This window comes from Mesoplodon mirus (genome assembly GCF_964341445.2).
Source record: "Mesoplodon mirus genome assembly, chromosome: 3".
Taxonomy (NCBI): Eukaryota; Metazoa; Chordata; class Mammalia; order Artiodactyla; family Ziphiidae; genus Mesoplodon; species Mesoplodon mirus.
Genome location: NC_138978.1, coordinates 141,961,302 through 141,985,621, shown reverse-complemented (window position 1 = coordinate 141,985,621; position 24,320 = coordinate 141,961,302). Strand labels below are relative to the sequence as shown.

At 37.6% G+C, this 24,320-nt stretch overlaps 1 pseudogene across 1 annotated transcript; it reads right to left on the bottom strand.

Annotated features, from left to right (window-relative positions):
* Positions 1 to 1,416: 1,416 nt before the first annotated feature.
* On the bottom strand, positions 1,417 to 23,362 carry LOC309799282 (ferritin light chain-like; annotated as a pseudogene). Its single transcript has 2 exons — positions 23,282 to 23,362; positions 1,417 to 2,787 (listed from the first exon to the last, which is right to left on the bottom strand). The product of its transcript is annotated as a ferritin light chain-like (transcript).
* Positions 23,363 to 24,320: the final 958 nt, after the last annotated feature.

Here is a 24,320-nt window from a genome sequence, read left to right as displayed (position 1 = left end):
GATATTACTGGAAACTAATTGTTTTTGCTATTATACTCTGCTTTATCAAAAAAGTAAAACATTTAAATTGTGCTACAAAAATTCAGATGTTGTCTTGCAATCTTTAAACAATAAATGAATGAATTGCCCTTAAAAAAAAAAGAACTAAGCAGTTAGTTAAGCTGTTGGTCCCACATCAGACAAATTATCCTTATACCTCCTGTCAATATTGTTAACAGAGACTGTTATTTTATTAATCCTTATGATCCCGTGATTCTTTCTTTCATGTTTCGGGGCACAGCAGGTGAGAGAGTGGGTTTGTTAAGCTGGGTGGGTTTATCCTTCTTTTATGCGTTCATTCAATTTTCTGTTCATTTACTTATTGTATACATATGGCAATAGAAGCTGCTAAGGCAATCATTGCTATTCTGCAAAACAACAAGGCACAGAAGCAGATGTCTTATTTCCGAGATTTCTCCCCCCAGGATTATTATGATTAAAGATCCTTTCCCCCCACTCCCTGGAGAGGACAAGGGGCTGCTCGCTGGAGGATTTTTAATGACTTGGGGAAAGGCTCAAATATCCCCCCATTATGGTAATCCACCCCAGGGGCAAACCACACAAGAATATTATGAATTTATTTTATTTTTCTATCCTTGCAAAGGTAATATTCAGCTCATTAGAATATGAAAACTATACTGTCAAATTTCAGAATTACATGGATGAAGAAAATCACCAAAGTGGCATCATATCATGTGTGTTACAGTTGTATTTACTATATTGACTATATTAAATATGTTGTGTTAACAATGTATTGTATAACTATATATTGAAAAGGAAAAATGCTGTAACGTATTTCAGAGAAAATAATTATGTTGGCCAACCCCAAATTGTACATTGTAGACGGGTCCTAGGAAAAGAAGATTTAATTCATAGTGAACAAGAGGTTAGCTTCTGTTTTCAGCCATGTGCTATTTTAAGAATTAAACATCATGAATAATACAGGATATAAGAGGAATAGTCTAAAGATGGAAAAGCACATTTTGATTAGGAAAGATTATTTAAGGCTTAAGTCTTCTTTTTTTAAGGAAAACTGCCTTATTACTATGAGATAAGAAAATTGTTTCCTTCTTTTCTTCCTTGCTTTCTTCTTCTTTTTTTTAACCTTTTTAATTTTGGATATTTGACCTCTAAGCTGAGATGACTGAAAATGCCTCCTCCGGGCATCAACCTTTTTGAAAGACTTTTTCCCCCTCCCTAAGGGCTATTTGTCTCTTGGAGGCTTTGTCTACATTACTCCTCAAGAGGCAAGCATTTGTCCTTGCACTAAATGCTGACATCTCCTGATAAGAGGGAAGCTGCAGAGTAGAAGAATTGAAGGTCAGTATGTTGATATTGGTCTCAAGCGCATTGATGTACATTTGTGTATTGGGGAAGGGGAGTGAAGCTTGAGAGTGGGCCAGTGGGGAGGGGTAAATATTTTGTGATGCTGTCTACCTATGGGCTTATAAAGTTTACAGCTGCATTAGGAGGACAAGCATTACCATTAGCATGAAAAGTAGGGCAGACCTCAGTTGCAAAAGCTTCTAGCCATACACATAGGGCAATACGTAAATGATACACCTTATTGCATTCACCCATTCACCCTCCCCTGTTCACGCTAATTGGAAATTTCCATCCATTTCAGAGAAGTAACACAACTATCAATCATTTTCCCTGGCACGAATCTTCCAGGAGGAAGAAAATGGAATACACCTAGCAACAGAGCTCACGCACTAGTAGTCCATGTGTCTTAGATTTAATATCTGATGACTAGCTGCATTGAAGCCAAGAGGTGGTTCACAAAGTTGCTGCACATTAGAATCACCTGGGGAACTCTGAGACCTCCCCGTGCCCAGGCTCCTCCCTAGACCTACTGAATCAAAATCTCTGGGGCTGGGACCCAGACACCAATGTTTTTCTTCCAAGCTCTTTAGGTAATTCAAACGAGCAGCAAAGCTTGAGAACCAGCCCAATAATGGGAACAAACTTATTTCACACAGATAAAGTGGGGCAATTCATATGTTAAAAGAACGTGAATATATGTATATATTTCTTTTTTTCGCTTTATTCTGTTTGTATTTCAAATAGGCTTTTTTTTTTTTCCTTCTGCAAAAAGCGTTATTGTTTCCATTTGGTCCAAGGCTTGGGAGAGGGCTCCAGGGCGGTTACAAAGCTGCCTAGTGGCTGCAGAGCGGGGCTTCAGGCAGAAGCTCTGACGCCAGAGGGTCTCCTCAGACGCAGCTGGACTTCAGAGACTCCTGTTTGGCTCGAGGGTGAGCCTTTCAAAGAGATACTCGCCCAGCACAGCCTGCGGACCAGCCAGCCTGCGGAGGTTGGTCAGGTGGTCGCCCATCTTCTGGATGAGTTTCACCTGCTCCTCCAGGAAGCGGCTCTCCAGGAAGTCACAGAGCTGGGGGTCTGCACGGGCAGGACCCAGGGCGCGCAGATCCGATAGTGCCTGGTTCAGATTCTTCTCCCTAAGAATGGCGGCTTCCACCGCATCCTGGGTTTTACCCCACTCATCCTGAGAAGGCTTCCGCGCATCCTGGAAGAGGGCGCGGCCGCAGCACTGGTTTTGCATTTTCAAGAGGCGCTGGGCGCCCTCACACTTCTCCTCAGCCAGTTGGCGAAAAATGTGGCCCATACTGTCCAGAGTCCCATTGTTGCTGTCGAAATAGATGCTCAGAGAGAGGTAAGTGTCCACAGATGCATGTTGAACAGGCGGTGGACGGCGGCCTCCACCTCGGTAGAATAATTCTGACGAACCTGGGAACTCGTGGTTGATCAGTGATAAGGAGCTAAGCTCAAAAAATGGTGTTGGCCTGTCCTGGAGGCTGAGGATAGCTGAGTGTCTGATTCCAAAGGTTGCGAAAGGAAGAAAGGTTGGAGGGTGGTCGGGGGCTGGAGCAAGGAGCGTCCCTGGGTCTGTTCATTCCAAACACTGTTGAAGCAAAAGACAGATCTGCAGGACTGCCGAACGCACTGCCTCAAATAGGCTTTGATATAAATGAACAAGAAGTCCAAGCAAGGACAAAACTTACCCTTCCTCCCACCAAAATAGCTGGTGATACTAGAATCTAGATCTGGGAAGGGACTCTTCCATTACTTTCTTAACATTCCAAGCCACTAGAGCAGTGGTTCTCAAAGTATGGTCACCTTGTAACCAAGCAGTACCCTATGAGGCCTTCCTAGGACAGACCCATCCCCCATATCCTCTATTGTAGTTTCTCTCTGAAGTACTCAGATAATAGTATCTCAGGCATATTTCTTGAGTTTTCAGATGCTAAAAACCACCACCCAATGGAAGAACAAAAAAAGAAGAACAAAAACATCCCAAAGTTAGCAGAAGGAAAGAAATCATAAAAATCAGATCAGAAATAAATGAAAAAGAAATGAAGGAAATGATAGCTAAGATCAATAAAACTAAAAGCTGGTTCTTTGAGAAGATAAACAAAATTGATAAACCATTAGCCAGACTCATCAAGAAAAAAAGGGAGAAGACTCAAATCAATAGAATTAGAAATGAAAAAGGAGAAGTAACAACTGACACTGCAGAAATACAAAAGATCATGAGAGATTACTACAAGCAACTCTATGCCAATAAGATGGACAACCTGGAAGAAATGGACAAATTCTTAGAAATGCACAACCTGCCAAGACTGAATCAGGAAGAAATAGAAAATATGAACAGACCAATCACAAGCACTGAAATTGAAACTGTGGAAGAAATGAACTCCTTGATGATCATGAGCACGTAGCCCCCAGACCTTCTGGCACCTAAGGATGGATAATGCTACCTGCCTTGTGGCCTCAACATCAGCCAATCAGAGGATTGTGCACGAGCTGATCACATGCCCTGGGATGTCCCTCCCTCACCTGGCCTTTAAAAATGCTTTGCTGAAATCCTTTGGAGATTTCAGGGGTTTGGGAAACGGACCACCCCTCTCCTTGCTCGATCCTGCAATAAACCTTTCTCTTCTCCAGACTCCAACCTTTAGGTTTGTTTGGCCTCACTGTGCTTCAGACACACGAACCTGCATTCGGTAACAACCTGACCAGCTTTACCAGTGTCCCCTGATAATGTGTCAGATATTCAAGTTTTAGGGCCCTATCCCAGCCCTATGGAATCAGCAACTCTAGTGGGGCTCAGTGATCTCTGTTATAACAGGCCCTCCATATGGTTTTTATTCACCTTAAAGTTTGAAAATATCTGCATTGTCAGCTGGCCAAAGCGTCCACCAGCAGGTTAAGGGGAGTGACGCCTGGAAAATATAGAGAGTAGCCAAGACAAGTACAGCAGCATTTGCCGTGGTAGTAATGGAGAATGCCTTTTCTCCACTGGTTGGCACAGACTAGTATCTGGGAGCGGTGGCAGGGTTATTTAGGATACTTTACAATTCAATGTAGAGTGACCGCTGTCCTGGTTTGCCAGGGACTTCCCCTGTGTGAACACTTAAAATCTCATCCTGGCAAACCCCTTAGCCCTGGATTTGAAAAACTTAGGGAATAACATGAAATTTAGGGGAAACATGATCTAGGATTTGGGCAAGTCACAAGTGCTAATTAAAGCTAAGCAAGTATGGACAACATCTAGCCTTCTTTACCCCTTTGTGGGAAGGTAAATCTGATTGGGTGAAAGGACTTATTGTTAAGAAATCTTTGTAGAAACATCCCCTTCTGCTTAGTCCGCTGGTTCTCAGTTCTGGCTAGACACTGGCATCGTCTGAGGAGATTTAAAGTTATTTTATTGGTCTAGGATGACCAACAGTCAAGGTGAGGGTTTTTAAAAAGTGCTTCAGATGATTCTAATATGCAGCCAAATTTAGGTGCCACTGCTTAAGCTTTTGAACCACTGCTACTTTTTTCACCTCATCTTCCTATGAGAATATCCAACTGTAGTTGAGGTTTGTTTTTTTTTCTTTTTCTTTTTTTAACTCTCTTATTATAAGATTTACTGTCTTAAATAAGATTGAATGTACAGAAAATCCTGCTAGTCCATCTGGTATAGCTAGATACTTAGAATAATATCGTTAAGATATATACCATTTAAGTACTGTGACTGGCCTTTTTAAAATTAACATATGCATTGAATTAGTACAATCTCTTTTGAAGTTGTCATGCTGGGGAGCTATACCTGTAATCTGCTGCCATTGCTAAATATCTGGACACCTCTTATTAGGAATTGTTTTTAAAAATCTTTAGGGATTAAAACCAAGAGTGCTGTATTATTTGTACTGGGACCACAAAAACCTCACAAAGTTTCCCCACTGTACCTTCTACCCCCATCTCTAACCCTTGGCAACTTCTAATCTGTTCTCCATCTCCACAGTTTTGTTATTTTAAGAATAATATGTAAACATAACCATGAATTACTTATCTTCGGAGATTGGCTTTAAAAAATTTTTTCTTCAGCATCATTCCCTTGAAGTTCATCTTAATTTTTGCATATATTAATAATTTGTTCCTTTTCGTTGCTCCGTAGTATTCTATCATAAGATTTTATCACAATTTGTTTCAACATTCATCCATTGAAAGACATTTGGGTAGTTGCCAGTTTGGGGCTATTATAAATAAAACTGCTATGAACATTTATGTGTAAGTTTCTGTGGGAACTTAATTAAGTTTTTGTTTCTTTGGGATAAATGCTCAAGAGTACAATTACTGCATTGTAGGGTGAATCTACTTTTAGGATTAAAAGAGACTGTCAAGCTGTTTCTCAGAGTGGCTAAACCATTTTATTTTCCCACCAGTGACGTGATATAACTTTTCTACGTACTCGCCAGCATTTGATGTTGTCACTATAATTTTAGTTATTCTCTGACATCTCATTATGGTCTTAATTTGCATTTCCCTAATGCTAATGATGTTGAGCATCTTTTCATGGGCTTCTTTGCCATGTGTATATTCTCTTCCATGAAATGTCTGTTCCTGTCTTCTGCCTATTTTCTAGTTGGATTTTTTTAAGTTGTTTGGAGAGTTCTTTGTATATTATAGATACAAGTCATCTGTCTCATATGGGATTTTCAAATATGTTTTCCCACTGTGTAATTTGAGTTTTCATCCACTTAAAAGGATCTTCTATGAAGCATTTTTAACTCATTTTGATGAGATCCAATTTATCAGTTTTTGCTTTTATTAATCATACTTTCAGTGTCAAGTCTAAGAATTATTCACCTAGTTCTAGATGCCAAAGATTTTCTCCTATTTTTTTTTCTAAAAATGTCCTGCTTTTACATTTAAGATTATGATCCACTTTGATTTAATTTTTGTGTAAGGTGTGGAGGTTTAGGTTAAGGTTCATTTTTTGTTTGTTTTTGTCGAGGGATGTCCAACTGTTTCAGTACCATTTTTTGAAATGTCTATTCTTCCTTGATAGCTTTTGCACTGCTGTCAAAAACAGGTTAAATGTATTTATGTCAGTCTATTTCTGGGTTCTCTATTCCATTCCATTGATCTATGTATCTACCCTCCAAAATTACTGCAAAGTCTTGAAATTGGGTGGATTAATTCCTCCCCTTTTAATCTTCCTTTACAAATTGTTTTAGCTATTCTTCAGCCTCTTCTTACCATACAAATCTTAGAAAAAGCTTGTCTATATCCGCAAAAACCTTGAGGGCATTTTAAGAGTAATTGTGTTAAGCCTCTTAACTTGGGGAGAATTGACATCTTTATTATGTTGTGTTTTCTAATCCATGAACAAGGTATGTCTCCCTATTTGTTTGGGACTTTAAAATTTTTCTTCATCAGCATTTTGTAATTTTCAGTATAGAGGTCCTATAAATGTCTTGTTGGGCTTGTATTTAAGTATTTATTTAGGTCAGTTGTAAATGGCATCACATATTTTAATTTAAGCTTCTACACATTTGTTATTAATATATAATGTGATAAAATTGTGTTGATCTTGTACTCTAAAACATTTACAAACTAATATTATTTCTCAAGCTTTTTGTGGATTCCTTGGTATTTTCTCCATTTAGATTATCATCTCATCTTCAGACACAGACAGTTTTACTTTTCCCTAGGCAATATAATAGGATATATTACTCTTCAACATTCAGTAGGATATATTCCTTCCTATTCAACATAGTAGGAATAGTCCTTTTATCTTTTAAATGAACTTTTTAAAACTTTAACTTTTAAATTTATGTATTTATTTACTTTTGCTTTATTTTCTTACTAGAACCTCCAGTAATACATTTAATAAAAGTGGTGAGAGCAGATATCCGTGCCTTGTTTCTGATCTTACAGAGAAAGCATTCAGTCTTTCACAGTTAAATATAATGTCGGTATAGGTTGTTTGTAGATCATCTTTATGAGTTTCAGTATGTTCCTTTTCTATTCCTAGTTTGCTTGGAGTTCTTTTTTCTTCTTTTTTTACAATCATGAATGGGATTGGATTTTGTCAAGTGCTTTCTCTGCATTATTGGATAGGATCACATGACTTTTCCCTTTAATCTATTGGATATGGTGGATAACATTGTTTGATTTTCAAATATTTAACCAACTTTGCATAAGTAGAATAAATGCCACTTGGTCATGGTATATTATTCTTTTTATATATTTCTGGATTTAATTTGCTAATATTTGGCAGAGGATTTTTACAGCCAATTTCATAAAAAATATTGGTCTGTAGTTTTCTTCTTTCTATACTATCCCTGTCCGGTTTTGGTATCAAGGTAATACTGGCTTCATAAATTTAATTAGGAACTGTTCCTTCTACTTCTCTTTCTTATCAAATCATGTAAAATTGGTGTTAATTCTTTATGTCTTGGGTAAAAGTGAAACATCTAAGCCTGAATATTCCTTTTGGGAGTTTTTAAATGAAAAATCAGTGTTTCTAATAGTTACAGGAAAATTGAGATTATCTATTTCATCTTGGCTGAGTTTTGGTAGTTTTGAGTGTAGAAGCATTGGCCCATTTCATCTACATTTTTGAATTTATAGTGTAGACTTGTTCATAACATCTTGTCCCTTATTAACCTGCAGGATATGTCATGGTATCCCTGGTGGCATTTCTGATATCTGTGATTTGTGCCATCCATCTTTTTATCTTTATCAGTCTTGCTAGATCTTTATTGATTAGATTGTTTATTTCCAAGAACCAGCCTTTTGTTTCATTGATTTCCCCCCCCCATTTTCCTGTTTTCAGTTTCATGGATTTCTATTTCATCTTTATTATTTCCTTCTTTCTGCTTGTTTAGTGTTTTTTCCTCTTCCTTTTTTACTGTTGTAATATAGAAAATTAGATTATTGCTTTGAAATACTTTCTTTCCCAATTTAGTGCTATAAACTTCCCTTTCAGCATTGCTTTCACTTCATTCTGCAAACTTTGATCTGTTATATCTCCATTTTCTTTTATTCTATGCATTAAAAAATATTTCCTTGATGCTGTCTTTTTTACCCATGAGTTATTTGGAATTGTGATGTTTAGTTTTCACGTGATTGAAGATTTTCCTGTTGTCTTTCTGTTATTGATTTCTAGTCTGATTCCATTATGGCTAGAGAACATACTCTATGATTTTAATTCTTTTAAATCTGCTAATTTTTTAATGAATATATAAATGAAAGAAATAAGAAAACCTCTGAGTCTTAGCATCCAACACTTAGGCACATTACAATTTAAATCTGCTAAGGTTCTTTTTATTGCCCAGTATATAGTATATGAGTGAATATTCCATGGACACTTGAATATGTATTCTGCTGTTACTGAGTGTGTTCTTTAAATGTCAGTTATATCCTATTGATTGATGATGTTTTCATTTCTTCCATATTCTTGCTGATTTTTCTCTCTGGTAGTTCTATAAATTGCTGTGCTGAAGTCTCAAATAATAATTGTGGATTTAAAATTTTCTCCTTTTACTACTTTTTTCAGTGTTTGCTTCATGTATTTTGAAGTTCTGTTGTTTGGTGCACACACATTTAGTATCATTAGGTCATCTAGGTGGATTATTCCTGTTATCTTTATGTAATGACCCTGTTTGCCCCTAATAATTTCCTTTGCTCTGAAGTCTACTTTATCTGATATTAATATAGCCATTCCTACTTTTTCTGATTAACGTTCACATGATATATCATTATCTTCCTTTTACTTTGAACTACCTATATCACGATGTTCAAAGTAAACTTCTTATAGACAGTATATAGTTGGATCATGCTTGTGAATTTTTAATCTACTCTTCCAATCTCTGTCTTTGACTTGGTTATTTAGATCATTTACAGTTAATGTAATTATTGCTATGTTAAAGATTAGGTCTACCATTTTATTTTTTGTTTTGTCTTTTACCTTAGTTTCTCAATCCTGTGTTTCTCTTATTTTGCCTGGTGGGTTACTTAAACATTTTTTAATAAGTCCATTTTAATTTAATTTATTTATAATCATTTGTGTATACTGTTTGTATAGTTTTCTTAGTGGTTGCTTTTGGCATCACAGTATACATATGTAACTTACCATAGCCTACTGGAATCAGTGTTTTATTACTTCAAGTGAAGTTTCAAAATTTTACTTCCATTTAGTCTCTTAATATTCCCCAGTTTTAAAGTATGATTTTCTGTAGTATTTCCTTTCTCTACATTGAAAACCACATCAGATGGTGTCATAATACTTGCTTTGACCATCAGATAGTATTTAAGAAACTCATGAGGCTAATGATAGTCTCTTATATTTACCCCATTTGTTTTCACCCATTCCATTGCTCCCCTTTTCTTTCTGAAGTTCCCAGTCTTCTGTTATTGTTTTTTTTATGTTTTCATAACTGTAGGTGATATCTGGGCTTTCCAGTGCCTTTGGATATGAGTTTCAGGAAACACTGAGTCTGGCTCACTTAATGCTGCTGAGTTGGAGGGTTTGTATATGTTGGGCCTGTTGGCGCAGCAGGTGCTAGCAGATTAGACTAATGTTGATGGGACTAGTGCCACAGGAGGATGGGTTCCCATTCAGGCTATGCTGCTGCTACAGTAGATCAAGTCCCCCTCTACCCCAAGTGTGGGGCAGTGACCTGCTGCTGTCACTGCTTTGTATTAGGCTGCTTTTGCCTCAGGTGTGTGGTGGGATCCCTTGGAAGCTGCTGCTGCTGTCAATCACAAGGTTAAATTCATTTCAGAAATACTTAAGTATAAATATATAGCCTGGCTCCTGTAGGACCCCTGTAATAGTTTTTTATTGCTTTCATACAAATTACCACAAATATAGTGACTCAAAACAGTGTAAATTTATTACCTTACAAGTCTGACATTGGTCTCAGTTGAGTAAAGTAAAAGTGTTGGCAGGATCGACAGATGAATGGATAAAGATGTGGCACATATATACAATGGAATATTACTTAGCCATAAAAAGAAATGAAATTGAGTTATTTGTAGTGAGGTGGATTGACCTAGAGACTGTCATACAGAGTGAAGTAAGTCAGAAAGAGAAAAACAAATACCGTATGCTAACACATATATATGGAATCTAAAAAAAAAAGAAAAAATGGTTATGAAGAACCTAGGGGGCAGGGCAGGAATAAAGACGCAGCCATAGAGAGTGGACTTGTGGACACAGGGAGGGGGAAGGGTAATCTGGGATGAAGTGAGAGAGTGGCATGGACATATATACACTACCAAATGTAAAATAGATAGCTAGTGGGAAGCAGCCGCAAAGCACAGGGAGATCAGCTCTGTGCTTTGTGTCCACCTACAGGGGTGCGATCGGGAATGGAGGGTGGTAGGGAGATGCAAGAGGGAGGAGATATGGGGATATATGTATACGTATAGCTGATGCACTTTGTTATGAAGCAGAAACTAACACACCATTGTAAATCAGTTATACTCCAATATAGATGGTTAAAAAAGAAAAAAAAGTGTTGGCAGAGCTACATTCTTTTCTGGAGGCTCTTAGGGGTGTTTCTGTTCCCTGGACTTTATCCGCTTCCAGCGGTCACTTGTAGTCCTTGACTCAGAGTCCCCTTTCTCCACCTACAAAACCCAAAATGTTGCATCTCTCTGATTTTGCTTCTATTAGGACATCTCTCTCTTTCTCTTTCTACAGTTGGGAATGGTTTTCTACTTTTAAGGACTCATGCAGTTAGATTTGTTCCATGAGGTAATCCAGGATAATCTTTCTATCTCAAGGTCTATAACTTCAGTCATATCTGCAAAGTCCTCTTCACCATGTAAGGTAACATATTCGTAGGTTCTAGGGATTAGGGTGAGGGCATTTTTAGGAGCCATTATGCTGCCTACCACACCCTTAACAAGTGACCTTGAGAAAATTACTGAGATTTTTAAAGCCTTACTTTCCTCAAACATAAAATGGAAAGAAAGCTAACTAGTTAATATCATGAAAGTGAAACAGTATATATGAAATCAACTAATTCAAAAAATAAGATTTCTTCTTTTTCTTTATGATTTACATGATTCTCAGAGTTCAGTTACTTGAAGAGTTACTTTTTTTTAAACAGAACTAAGGAATTTCAGGGTTCAGGTACTGTAAGACTGTCTGAATTATCTGAGTAACAATTAGCTAAGCACAGGTGTAAAGCATTTGATTTACTCCCTGGTTTTCTTTATCTTCTCATCCCAATAAATGCATATCCCTTTTCTAGCTCCAGCCAGTAGAGTCAGAGCTTGTTTTACTGTTTAACTAAAGTTGAATTTAAATTCTCTCTACATCTCCAGATTCTCAGCCCTGGTTGCATATTATAATCACCTGGGGAGATTTCAAGAACTACTGCTGCCAAATTTCTACCTATCATGGATATTTGAGGAGGGACCTGGAATGAAATGCTCTAGCTTATGGTTTTTGGAACCAAATCATAGTCTACACTGAGCCAAATTATTTGCGAGATCACCTCTAAAAAGGAATTTAGCTGTGGTGACTAATGCTCTTCCTTTGTCAGTATGCTTGATTTGTCCCTCTTTGGGGGAAAAAAGAGGGGGAAAAAAACCCCAGCAGTTGTGCTCCCTGAATTATAACCTGATGCTTTGGAATTAGTGTTGGCTTAGAGCGCACATCTTCGGATACCCATTCTCTCTCCTGCTTCCTTGCATGAACGTATACCCTTGGGCAGTGTTTCATCCACCACCCTCTTTTGCTTCTAATCTTAGCAAGTAAAGTCTCCCCTTAATGAAACAGCATTTCATGAGGCTTACTGGGAGCATAGGTCTGTTCCAGACCTATCCTATGTTAGCTAAAGCAGATATAAGTGATGTATTTTTGGCATTCATCCTTGTGGGTTGGAAAGAGAAGACAGAATTTTATCCTTTAGGTGTCATCTGACTGGACAAATGGGCTCTTTCCCTCTGCTGCCTACCATGTAAAAACCTGAGGGTGTTACTTCTAGAAGGTATCTTCTAGTTATCAAAATAGTTCAGATAAGTCAAATTTCTCAGTAAAAGATAACAAAACTATGGCTTAGGTGGTCAATTTGTCTGGGCCACCATGCCCAGTTATTTGGTCAGATATTATTCTGGATATTTCTGTGATGGTGTTTTCATGTTTTTTACAATTTTTTTTTATTTATTTATTTATTTATTTATTTATTTATTTATTTATTTATTTATATTTTTGGCTGCGTTGGGTCTTCATTGTCACACGTGGGCTTTCTCTATTTGCAGCAAGCGAGGGCTATTCTTTGTTGTGGTGTGCAGGCTTCTCATTGCGGTGGCTTCTCTTGTTGCAGAGCATGGGCTCTAGGTGCACGGGCTCAGTAGCTGTGGTGCACGGGCTTATTTGCTCCACGGCACATGGGATCTTCCCAGACCAGGGCTCAAACCTGTGTCCCCTGCATTTGCAGGCGGATTCTTAACCACTGCGCCACCAGGGTAGTCTCTGTGATGGTGTTTTTGGATGAAATTCATATTTAAATTGGTGTTGGACTTTGAGTAAAGCAGATTATCCTCCATAGTATGGGTGCGCCTCATCCAATCAGTTGAAGCTCTTAATAAAACAAAGACTGACCTCCCTGTCGCAAAAAGGAATTCTGCCAGAAGACTTACAGAAATTGAACTGCAACTCTTCCTAGAGTCTCTAGACAGCCTAACCTGCAGATTTTGAATTGACCAAGCTTCTATTATTGTGTGAACCAATTGTTTAAAATATCTCTCTCTTTCTCTATCTTTATATAGATATGGATATAGATCTAGGTATCAATATTGATACCTAGATCTATATCTATCAATATATATGGGCACATTGTATACACATGCTGTTGGTTCTGTTTTTCTGGAGAAGCTTGACTAATATAGTGGCCCATATAAATAAAAGGATGAACCCAAGTTCACCCAGGTAGAAAGTAGTACAATGAGAACTGGAACTTAAGGCCTCATGACTCATTCAGCTGTGAACACTGACCCAGAACTGGGGTCCGCAAACTCTGGCCCACTGATCAGATCTCGCTTGACTCCTGGTTTTGTACATAACATTTTGCTTGAACACAGCCACACCCATTCATTAACGTATGGTGCATGGCTGTTTCTGTGCTACAGCAGCAGATAGGCAGTTGCAACGGAGAGGTATGGTATACGAAATCCAAAATATTTACTATCTGACCCTTTACAGAAAAGATCTGCTGACCCTTGCTCTAGGATGCCATCTGATTTCTGATAACACAGAGGAGAATAATTCATGCACATTGGGGTTGATTGTTAATCTCATGTCCTCCTTAGGTCAAAGATCCCTTAAATGCTCACCCTTGCAATAGCCAGCTTGGGGAGCATTGTCTGAGGATGCAGAAATATTTCTTGCCAGGTCTTTCCAATCCACACTGCTCCCTGACTATGGTTCTTAAAACCTATTTTAAAAAAAATTTTATTGGAATATAGTTGATTTACAGTGTTGTGTTAATTTCACGTGTACAGCAAAGTGAATCCGTTATACATATACATATATCCACTTTTATTTTTTTTAGAGTCATTTCCAAATAGCCCATTACAGAGTATTGAGTGGAGTTCCCTGTGCTAATAAGAGCAGGTTCTTATTAGTTATCTATTTTATGTATAGCAGTGTGTATATTTCAGCCCCAATCTCCCAATTTAGCCTCCCCACCACAATCCCCTGGTAACCCTAAGTTTGTTTTCTACATCCTTGCCTCTACTTCTAAAACCTGTCTATTTTAACCAACTACCACTCATTGCTTACTGTCTCTGGCTTCATGTACTTCATAATAAATCTACCTCTTGTTCAATCCTGGATGACATGTTCCAAGGACTGAGATAATATCTTATTCTACATAACTTGTCCTTGATATTGTCTATCTTGGGGTCTTCATCTATGTCCCAAAGAAGACAGTCACACTCTGTCTTCTAGTACTACTAATAATACCACATTTTATGTCATGAATTTGACCCAATGCACTGAACTATCCCTTTAGAAACTGTATGCAACCTGTCACTGGGTTTTAGCACCGGGATAGAGCTCAAATTAGTGTTTATATTTAAACAAATCTACTTGACCAGAAACTTTTTGTCTCACCATTTATTTTATTACACAAGTAACTTCTCTCTTTGCATCTATGATGTAAATATTTTTAATTTCCTAAATTATCTGAAAAATTATTTAGAGCTTCCATTTCAGTAGGCATTGGAATTGCTGTGTTATGACTATTTCATTATTTTATTTCCAAATGTTAAATTAGGCTTCAAGCTTTGGCCAGGAGTAGACAGGAAAGGGTTTTAAAAGAAATGAAGAATGGGAAAGACTTCTGATGCAACGGAGACTTAATAAAGATTTGATTTTGAATCAAGAATTTATAATAAAGGTTTGATTTTGAATCAATAAGTTATGTCATTGCAAAATAGCTCCCTGGTAAAATTCCATTCTTTTGTAATCATTAAGTACAGAAATTAACCATCAAAATATGCAGTGATCTTTTTCATTTTCTAAAAACAAACCTATATCTAGATGAGAGGAGAATTCATTTCATAACTCAGGCTCTGGACTTACGACTCCAAGTCCTGTTTTCTTTCAACCATGCCTGCTAAGTTTCTGTCTAACTTCTTGAGCATGAGGTAATGGCTTCAGCTTTCATCTCCTTACTCAGTATATAGCTCGGTGACTAAGAGTAAGGGATCTAAACCTTGAGAACTTGGGTTCAAATCTTGACTCTAAAATTTACTTGTTGATTACTCTTGAGCATGTTATCTGTTTTTGCCTCAGTTTTCTCATCTATAATATAGAGATAACATTACTTCTCTCAGCGAGTTGCTATGAGGGTTAAAAGAGAAAATTCATACAATGCAAGAATTTATCAGTTCTTGGAACACAATAAATACTGAAAAGAAATGTTAGCCATTATCAAGGGCCCCTCATTTTATGGATAATATAGATTAGTTTATATAGGTCTAATATTTACATATACATAAATATTTTGTACCTATATGTGTGTATACGTTCTTCTTAGAAATTGAGCAGTCAACATTCACATCTAAAAGTATGTGCTCTGTGAAATGAAGATCTCCTGTGTACAGACACAGTGCTGTAGTTATCTATTGCTACATAACAAAGAAGTCCAAACTTAGTGGTGAAATAAACAAAAATTTTAATATGTGCCCAGATTCTGTGGGTCAGCAATTCAAACAGTATGCAGAGGAGATGGCTTGTCTCTACTCTGTGACTGATGTCTGAAACCTCAGCTCACGAGGATTCAAATGGCTGGGGCTGCAATCATCTAGATAATTTTAATTCACATGTCTGGCCCTTGAGATGGGATGACTTGAACACTGCGCCCAACAAGGACTGTTGCCTGGAGTGCCTATAGATGGCTGCCCACGTGGCTTGGACTTCTCATAACGTGGTAGTTAGGATTCAAGATAGAGTATCCCAAGAATGAGCGTTCAGGGTTGAAGCATTCCAGGAGAATCATGCAAAAGCTGCATGACCTTTTATGACCTAGTCTTAGATGTTACACAGCATCACTTTCATTATATATTATTGCAGGCGTTGGAGACCTTTTTCCATAAAGTGTCAGACGGTCAATATTTTAGGCTTTACAAGCCATACAGTCTCTTTTGCAACTACTTAGCTCCGCTGCTGTGATGTGAAAACAGACACAAACAACACATATACTAAGGAACATGGCTGTGTTCCAATAAAGCTTCATTTATAAAAGCCGGTAGAGGCCTAGATTTGGCCCACCAGCCATAATTTACTGACCCCTGCTCTATTGTTTGAAGCCATGGAAAGCCTGCCCAAATTCAAGGGAAAATACCCACATCTGGATGTGAAGAATGGCAATGAATCTGAGACCCTGTATTAAAACCACTACATATGGGATACTTAGAAGAAGATGTGTCTGCATACCTTGTTTCTCCCATGTATGGTGGATATGAGGTATTGGCACATGTTACATCTCTGTAAGCCTGGGTCAGGGTCAAAGTTGGAATCTGAACTCAATGACCTTGATTTCTGGAATAATTGGTAACTCTACTTATGATATCCTTACACTCCTTACCCATATAAATACACCACAAAAGATAGATTTCAAGTAAACAGTTGCTTTATGGCAGATTTTTATTATGTCTCCATTGACTGAATTATTCCATTTTGGTTAGAAACATGAGTTTTGTTTCTTTCCTAAAGAGATCTGCAACTTTTCAGATGTGGCATTTCATTCTAATGAGAGGATGATGTAGGTTTTTATAAACGGAAAAAGCAGGGCAGGCTGAGTTCACTCAGATCATACCAATGCTTACAGGAATAACCGAAACTGGAACACAGGCTTCCAGGTTTTCCTGTCCTGTGCTCTTTCCGGTAGGTGCCATTGTCTGCTGGGCCTGGCAGTAATAAGTTTTGACCTTTACCTCTCTACGCTCTTGTGAAGTGGTTTTGGGCTTTGTTAGCTTTCTTATGAGTTTGTACTAAATTGTGTCCATAAAGTAGGCTGAATTCCTCAGGGAAGGATGATAGCTGTTACTGTGTTATTACTGCAAATGTTGTGTTGGTTACTTTTTTTTCTTTTCTTTTGTCCAGTTGTATCCTGAACTTAAAAGTTATATTATCTGAAATGAACGATGTGCCTCTGGTGGAAAACACTAATTTAAGGGATGAAAATTCCTGATGATTGCTTCAGTCAACCCTTAATACACACTGAGCTTCATTAGTAAATAGACAACTCTCAGACCTTTCCCTTGGAAGAGGTCGCATAATCAGGCTTTGTGTTGATTTCGCATTCTGTTCGTTAGAGACAGAACAAAGTAGAATAATTGGCTGGTACAGGGAAAGCAGAAAGAACTTTCTTCTATTTTGGTGATGCATCCCGTAATAAGGGTTGAAAATGAGACTGGAGGTAAAAACGTGAAACTCAGAAGAGCAAAGGAGAGAGGATATTGTTTCTTTGAAAATATTCTTTCAGTGTTGGCCCAGATGAAATATGAAGCTGAGGAAATTTTTTTTTAATGATGATTTTTGTGTTAACAATGTGAGTGTGGAATTAGTAAGAATCAGAAAGCAAGCATCCTTTTCCACCAAGGACTTGGGAGCAAGTGAAACCATAAATACTCCCGGTTCTTGGAAACCCTTTTGGAGCAGTAATCAGAGAAGGGTAAAGGCAAAGCCTCAGAGCAGAGGTGTTCAGAGCAAAGGGATAGGAGGAGAACAAAAGGAGAGTGGATATTTTTAGAGCTGTCATTTTGAAATTTACCTGCTTCTGATTCAGTGCTGCTTTGCTACTGTGTTGATCCCGTGGAAATCCTCAAAGCAGGAGCAGCCCTATTTTAAAATAATAAGGTTAGAGCAAGTGACTCGAATCCAGGTCTCTTTAGCTCAAGAGCACAGAGGAGAGTGTGAGGAAAGAGTGAGGCCACAAGGAATTGTTCACTGGGTACATTTTCCCCAAACCTCACTAACTGGGAGAAACTGACCACTGGATTATGTGGCTTGAAGGAAAGCAAACATGTTGAAAGCAAAGAGTGTGGAGCTTGTTTAGAAAGCAAGCTCTATCATTTGGTCACCTGCTGATGATAATAGCATTGGCTGAGTCCTGACCATTTACAATGAAGGCACTTCTGTAGGTCATAAGTTCCAGGAGGGCCAGAACTGAGTATGTCTGTTTCAGCATTTAGCATGGTTTAGCATCTTAGAGCCCGGTACATTATTGGCATATAGTAGACTTAAAAATGAATATTTGTGGATTGTCTGAATGAGTGGATGGATGTGTGTGATTCATATCCTATTTGCAGGTCCTATGCCCTACAGTGGATTTTCAGTGTCAGATTGGGAACGTATTTATGATGGGGATTGGCATTGTTCCCTATCTAATGGATAAAGATTACACATCAAAGGACTTTACATTGACATCCCAAAAACCTCATAGGAATTACTTAACAAAAAAATAAAATTGGATTCTGTATAATTTCTAATTTATAAGCTGGCCAGACCACTGGTATTTCTGCCAGTCCTCTGGTAGTTCCGATGATGTCCCCATGATGACCCAGGCATAATCAGAATGGCTTTAGGATTTGGGAGCCAAAATGTTCCTCAGTATTTACTGCTTTGCTAGTCCATTTAAGAAAATGGACTATTGAAAAAATAGCTTCAGACACAATATGGCATTTTATGATTTAGCATAAAATCTGAGAAATATAGAGGTTATCTGAAGCCTGCAATGGTAAAGTTCCCTCTGCTATTGAAGTTATTGTCTTTAAATAAAGATTCTACATCAGTAATGCTATATATATATATGGTTTTTTTTTCTGATATTCAGGTTAATTTCCTATTCTCTCTAAGGAAGTAATTGGTTGGTTGGTATGAGAGATAGTGTGGCTTCCAAAAGTGAAAAGTATTATTTTGTTGTAATTTCCAGCTACCTAAGGATGGGAGAGGCCCAGGACACTGCAGTCAGTATATTATGTGGAGCAGGTTATATTGTGGTTTATTTATGACCTTTTACATGTTTATTTTCTATGCAATTTTGTGTGCTCCTTTTTGAGTTTTGGTAGAGAAGTGTTTTGTAACTTCGGAATACTTGGAGATATATATATATATATATATATATATATATATATATATATATATATATATATATATTTTATCATAGTAGTTAAAGCTGTGGACAGTGTACTAGTCTACCTAGGTTCAAATTCTGGCTTTACCCTATGACTTCCCTGTGGCTTCCTCTGCTCACCTATTTAAAAGGAGTATAATAAGACTGCTGTGGTGAGTTATATACTAAGTGCTATTTAAGCATTTGCTATAATGATTATGTATACTCGAAGGCAAGGAACTTGCCCCTTGATTGTCTCTGTATTCCTAGTGCTTAAGAATTCCTAGTGCTTTCCTAGTGCATTGTCTTAGGATAGAGATAGCTCAGTATAGTTCTTCTCACTATAGAGTACTGTTACGTTGAAAGTCTTTGCTTGTGTACTAATAATCTATGACATATCTGCTGAGGACAAGGAAATTAATAGTTTTAAAACTGCAATGGATAACAAAAGATTGTATGATGTAATGCCTTTATTATGTAATTATAAAACTAACAAATGATCATGGTAGAAAATTTGAAAAACTCCTAGACAAAATAGAGATCAATAAAATTTAGAGTAGCGTTCAGAGTGTAGAGTTGTCCATGAATATTAGTGCTTTCACATTTTCCAGGACTTTAAGTAGACTCTGCTTCTTAAGAGTCTATTCATGATATTTTATTTTAATGATGTTTTCATCATGGGGACACACACACACACACACAGAAATCTGTTAAAAAAAAAAGACATGTAAATCACTGATGTTTCAGATAGCCACATGAAATAAAGTGGGAAAGGTCAACAAGCTGAAAGAATGTGGAGTAGCATCTCCTTAATTGCTTACATAATTCTGATAATTACCTCTCTGTGGATAATGTAATTAATGGGGAATCTAAGTCAAGAAAAATGTATGAACTTCAAGCCTTCTCAAAGCCAAGTATTTCTTTCCGCAAAAGTTTAATCTCCACGGCCATGCTTCCTTATTACCTGACAGGGAAAGTGTATTGTATGGCAAAGGATCTTCCCGAAGGAGGGTGCTTCCCACACTGATCGTCCTAAATGACTTCGGAATTACTGTTGCTATATTACCAAAATCTTAAACTAGGGTATTTTTGACAAATGCAGTCCTTAGTTAATTTTTAGAGCTACAAACTGTCAGATGGCTCTGCAATAACAATTGTCTGGCTGTTCTTCAGGGTGATCACAATATGGTAATGACCTTGAGGTACCACTAAAAAGCAGGAAGGTGTGAGTCTTCCTTTGGTTCCAGAGTGAAATGCGAGTTGGAGTTGGAGTTGGAAAAGAGGCCGACAACCAAGTGATAGAGAAGGAAATGTGAGGTCATTAATGAAAAACCAGGTTTAAGTTAAGGTGAAGAGGCATGAGGAAATGGTCAGCTGTTACAGTATTACAAAGATCATGAAGAAGCATATCCATGAATGTGGTTTGTATTGCAATCTGCTGAAAAAGAGACAAATATCCTGGCCTGGCCTTCATGGAGATTATTTTTATTGATTCTGATAATAGATTATTGTTGAAAAGGGCCTCCTATAAATTATAACCATGCAAAGGCAGCAAGATAATTTGTTTTTTCTTTATGTATGTGTTTCTCATTCCTACTCACTTCTCTCTTAGGGGAAGAGAAAATCACAAAACACAAAAATGTCAAATCTCAGCTATTCATTTTCAAAATAATTTTTTTCCCAAATTCCAAAGGAGGCAATAGGTTAACTGTTAAGATTTGTAAGGCTCAAAAAACTAGATTTTTACAAAGTGTAGCCAAATTTTATTCCATAAATAGTAGCTTTGGAAAGAATATGTGATGATGCAAAGTTGGAAAAAGCTGGTTTTTCTTCCGTAAATGACTTCACCGTGTGGGAGAAGAGGCAGAGAAGAAGTCAAAGTAATTAAACATGGGGTGAGTTTTTCTGATAGGGGACTCTAGTGCTTTAAAATAGACTAGATAATCCTCGGGATAATCTGAGGGTAGAACAGACCAGTGCCTCATTTCCAATCTGGTACCCTGGAAGAAAACAGTGTATTTCCTTTGAGGTCTTGAGAGGTTTTTCTTCTTCTTTGTTTTGTTTTTGGTTCATTTTGTAATCAACTTTATTAAGGTATCATTTACACACAATAAAATGCAGACATTTTTAGTCAACGGTTCAATGACTTTTAATTAATGTACACATTTGTATAACTACCACCCCCATTAAGATCGATAACAATTCTAAAACCCTAGAAAGTTTCCTCCTAGGCTTTTGTAAAAGTATCCCCATCTCCCACCCCAAGGCAACCATGGATCTGATTTTTATCTTTAGAGATGAATTTTGCCCAGTTTAGAATTTCATGTAAGTTGAATAATACAGTAGGTGCCCTTTTGATCTGGCTTCACTTGCTCAGCATATGGTTTTTGAGATTCATTCATGTTGGGATGTTTTAAACCAGGACTTTAGCCTGGGTGGCTGATGTTGTCTGAAGGCACCTTATAGGTACATCTGAGTCTCTGGCATTGTCACTGTCTGTTCTTGGCTCAGTATTTTCAACTTTACTAAGAAGCACAAGGTTGAAACAAGGAAGATCATTGTCAGTATAATGGAGGTGAAGTGGGTTCTGTTATATAATATTCTCAGCATAAATTGACCTGCTTGGAATCATTGTGTTGATAATCGACAAGGATACTCTTCCTCCAAAAACCTTGATACTATAAAACTTCTAAAGGACGCTGTCCTAGGACTCTTTTAGTTTTCATTTTTTGGGAAACATTTCTGGAAAATTGAAATGCTCACAACCTGAAAGAAGCAATTATTCACCTGAAGGCTAACTCTGCTAAAGTTGAGTTGTCCGACCTTTACATGCTGATAGAACCCAAATAACCTTGCAAAACAATGCTCTTATTGGATATAAGCATATAGATTGTTTAAGATGGACGTGTATATGCAGTAAAGTGAAAAAACAAAGAATCTTTGAGTTTTCCTTGCTGTTTTTTTTTTATTTTTTTCACTTACGCTTCTATATCATACACTAATAGTTTAGGGTAACCTCAGGTTAGTTTTAGGTCCACTCTTTACGTAAATGTTGATGTACTCCATACGCAACTTTTTTCTACCTTCCTTCTTTTCTTCCATCTTTCCTTTCTAACTTCTTATAATCCATTATACTTAATCCTGCATTTGTTGAGGTGGCAATTACTGTAGGAAAATTGAAAGCAGTGTGAAATTTTGCTGTTCAGAATGCATGTTGACCAAATTCTATATTGAGAAAAGGTCTGAATTTACCCACAGTAACTGTTTCTCAGCGTCTCTGAATAAAGGCCATAGAAACTGGGCTCTATATAATATCCTGACAGGTATGTAGAATTCATAGCAATTGCCCTCAAAGAGCTTACCTAGCGTAGACGCATATGAATGCATTTAATGATTGCTTTATTGGCAGCAGTGCCAACACACAGTCTGTTTTGTTTTATATCATTATCATTACCTGCTGTTTACCACTGTATACATTGCTAATGGTGTGGTTTCTATGGCTTGTGAATTTCACGGCCCAATATTATGTAATTTATTGCACACTTTAGTGTAGAAGATGGAGACTCCATAAATTTTCGTGTGCTCTTTGCCCCTTTGGAATGTATTACACTGAGATCAGGCAAAGTAATAAATTTATTTCAAATGTGCGTGATAGCTAAACATCAATTAGGACTTGATGGGAAATATTTCTTCTTCCAGCAACATAACAGTTTTTAAAGACTAAGCCATTGAACGTGGAGTTCCTGAACATGGGACTCAGTTCACTGGGATCCCTTCTTAGAAAAATAAAGGAAAACTTGAATTGGATATGTGTGGCTTATTCAAGTAGTAACTAATCAGCTACATCTTTGTTAACTTAATTTGTCACAATGGTTTGGTATTTTATTAACTCTCTTCCCCTTCTTCCCCTGACTCTCACGAGAATGGATCATGAGTATCTTAAAACATACTAAGTCGTCTTCCATCCCTGTTAATCTAACTACAAAAACACACTTTCCTTATCCAATGTAACATACTGTCTTTTAGAGTAGCTGTGGTTTTAATTCTCTACAAAATTAAAACCAGCAAAGAGAAACATTTTCAAGGAGCCACCACATTGTAGAGCTTTAGAAAGAAGACTTTAGAATTAAGGGCAACTATATCATTTTATAGCTAAAGCACCTGAGACCTAAAGTAGGAAGGTAACCATCGAGGTCAGGGAAAGGGGTTGAAGATCAGGTTTCAAGCTGAGAAAGAGTCTACAGGGACTCAATCTGAGCAGGTCAAAAACTGAAATGAGACCACGAATGTTCTGGGAAGGGTGGCACCTGGCCTCGAGGGTGGGATTCAAACAGGGAGTGGGCCTGGGGGAACTGAGCTTCTGCAGTAGGCGGAGAAGGCCACCTCATCTGCGGAAAGTGCCACTGACATCAGGGAGTTGAGGGGAAAGAGCAGTGAATTCCAGTCCCCCTGAGAAAGCAGGCCAATCTGATTAACTCTGAATTTAGGCTTATTTCAGATACTTCTAATTTTTTTTTTTTTTTTTTTTTGCGGTACGCAGGCCTCTCACTGTTGTGGCCTCTCGCGTTGTGGAGCACAGGCTCGGACACGCAGGCCCAGCGGCCATGGCCCATGGGCCCAGCCACTCCACGGCATGTGGGATCTTCCCGGACCGGGGCACGAACCAGTGTCCCCTGCATCGGCAGGCAGACTCTCAACCACTGCACCACCAGGGAAGCCCAGATGTGTAGTTCTTTAAAAATATTTTTAACATTTTTCCAGCTACATGTAGAATATAACTTAGCATAAAAACGGTATGGGTTTTATTTTAAGTAATTTAACATTTTGACATCCTCATAATGAAATTAAATCCAGACGGTTTCTCTCCATGATCTCTTGAAATAGTCCTTGATCATCCACAGTATTTCCCATCATCACAAAGGTGGTACCAAGGGCAGAGAACTCCAACATTATTAAAGTTTCATAAAGCAAAGTCAATTTTAAGAATATAATGTCCCCTAACTGATAAAGGTCTTGACAGATAATTTCAAGGGAAGCATAAATTATTTTCTGTTTGTCAGAGGGCAAAATTATTTAGGTTGACTTAATGAATGGTAGAGTTTTTGAGTGGAGAGTGTTCTTAAAATATTATGTAGATCTGTACTGTCAACAGATGCTAGCCACGTGGCATTATTTATATGGAAACAAATTTTAAAATAAGGTTAAAAATTCAGTTCCTCAGTTGCATTTGCCATATTTCAAAGATGTTTATTAGCTCCATGTAGCTATTGAACACTGCTTTGCATAGTACAGATATAGAATATTTTCATTATCACCAAAAATTCTATTGAGCAATACTAAAATTAT